Source organism: Triticum dicoccoides, unplaced genomic scaffold (genome assembly GCF_002162155.2).
Source record: "Triticum dicoccoides isolate Atlit2015 ecotype Zavitan unplaced genomic scaffold, WEW_v2.0 scaffold33153, whole genome shotgun sequence".
NCBI classification, from domain to species: domain Eukaryota; kingdom Viridiplantae; phylum Streptophyta; class Magnoliopsida; order Poales; family Poaceae; genus Triticum; species Triticum dicoccoides.
In genome coordinates this window covers 1-2430 of record NW_021263935.1, presented here as the reverse complement: position 1 = coordinate 2430, position 2430 = coordinate 1, and the positions used below count along the sequence as shown (strand labels likewise).

Genomic DNA, 2430 nt, shown 5'->3' with positions numbered 1-2430 from the left:
GAGAGAGAGAGAGAGAGAGAGAGAGAGAGAGAGAGAGAGAGAGAGACCAAGTCTACATTTTTCAGCGTGATCTCCGCTATATTTCGATCTTGGACTTCTCCACCCTCAGATTTTAGTGTGATCCTGGCAAGTAATCCTCCGTCGATTGGTTGGTGCGCTGCTCTGCTCTCTTCCTCTCTTGATCCATCATGGCGTATATGAACTCTCTTCATGTCTTCACATTCCACTTTTTTGTGCTGCAGGTGGCCAGGCTAAGACCATGTCTCCGTCTTGTGGAAGATGCACACGGCGCGATGAATACAACTACAGAAATTCGGAGGATGAAAATAAACATTTCCTGATGCTTATGTTGGGTGATTTTCAACAACAGATGGTAACTAATATCTATTCTTAGATTTAGTCCCACTACGGAATGCATGTTTTGTTTCTTATGCGTTTAGGCACTAGCTACTTTCCTAAGCATTCAACATGTTTCCTTGAAGCGTGTTTGGACCTTGTTCAGGAACTATATCGTGTCAGCAGATATAATTTTAATTTTTTGTGTGCAGATAATCCCAAAAGAGTATGTGTGATGCCTGAAAGGCGAGATCCCGGGTGAGATCAACCTAGAAACTCGAAACAGGGACAGTTACACAATTAAGGTTGCCAAGTACCAGGAAAAGCATGTTCTTACAGCGGGTTGGCCCCAATTCGTCGAGAACTTCCATCTACAGTTGGGTGATTCCTTACTATTCAGATACAATGGAGACTCTCTGTTTAGTATTATAATTTTGATAAGCTTGGCCGTGAGAAAGCATCATCTGTTCTTGTCGATCCTTTTCCACCACAAGTCCAAGGAAGACACAACGAAATCGGGTGAAGTTTTTAGCTAGTCTTCAATTATTATGTACGATACCATTTCATAGGGCAAGACCAAATCTCACTTCAAATGGATTTTGCACTGCAGGTCTGCTAGAAAAGTGAACGCACTTTGTGAAACATGTGAAATCTGGGATGAACATGACTATATGAACTTGGATGATGAAAAGAAATATTTTTTGATGCGCATGATGGGTGATTTCCAAGATAAGATGCTAATATTCATATTCAAAACAGTACCACTCCCTTAGGTCATACGATTTTGTTGTTTCTCATGAGCCCAGCTGTGTTTTTCTTCGTTCTTCTACTTTTAAATTATGTGTACCATGTGTAGTTATTGCATCATCATGGAACCTCTTCCAGTTAATTTGATGCCTAGATTTAAGCCTGCATAATAGCACATTCAAGTATGTTAGTTCACCCAAACATTCCGAGTGGTTTGGTTGCTGTTTCATTTTTTAAGTTGTTTACAGACTGTTCCTTCAAACAATATAATCTCTTGAAACGTGCTTCCGCAGATCATCCAAAAGGAATTTGTTCAGCGTTTCAAGGGAGAGATCCCAGGAGAGATTGAACTTGAAACAAAGAATAAATGTCAATACAAAATTCAAGTCATCAAGAACCAAGAAGAGCAGCTTGTGCTTGCAGCGGGATGGGGGAGCTTGTGTACAGAAGTTTAGTCTAGAGATACGTGACAGAATAATATTATTCAGATACAATGGGAACTCCCGGTTCAGTGTCATAATCTTGGATGAACTTGGGCGTGAGAAGGCTTCATCTGTTGTCAATCTGCTCCCGCCTCGTGCACTCGAAAGGCACACAACTGGTGCTGAAACCGTGAGCCGACATCCTTCTGATGGTCCCGTGGACTGTTCTCATCCGCTCATGCTAATGCCACCGCCTGCTCAGTTTCATCAGCAGCAGCAGGCCATCCTAATGCAGCCTCCCCTGAATCATTCCTCCTGCTCCAAGTCATCAGCTGGTATAAAAATAGCACATAACATATTCTCCCCCTTTTAACAAACATCTATCTTTTATACCTGTATTTATCAGTTTCTGTTTACACACACAGGACAAGGAGATGGCTCTTTCTCGTCACATGATCATGTCCGGAATGCACTTGGTTTCAGGCGTGTTGTTAGAAGAAATCCAACCTCATCTCAGAAGCAGCAGGAGAAGGATGGTTATATTACCACGGATAAGACCAAGCTAACCTCTGCTCAGGAGCAGCAGGTGAAAGACATGGTCCAGACTATCCGTTCACGCAGAAGTGGCATAACCATCTTTGTTGCTCTGATTGGCAAGGCCAATGTTCATCCAGCATTCTCCCTGGTGAGTAGCTCCCTCCATATTTATTTGTTGCTTCGACCATGCACATTCAAGTCTGTTGACTTGCTTCTCTTTATGGACAAACACACGACACTATTTTCTATGCTGTAATAGTATTCATAACTGGCCATACCTTAGTTTACAGTTACATGCAATATTATTTTACTTCTAACCTACTACCTCTTTGGTTTTAATCTGTAACAGACTGTCCCAATCACGTACGGGGAGGAACATTTTGGAGAT

General features: G+C 42.0%; 1 pseudogene; it reads left to right on the top strand.

Moving 5' to 3' along the window:
* Window positions 1-188: 188 nt before the first annotated feature.
* On the top strand, window positions 189-2424 carry LOC119345906 (annotated as a pseudogene).
* Window positions 2425-2430: the final 6 nt, after the last annotated feature.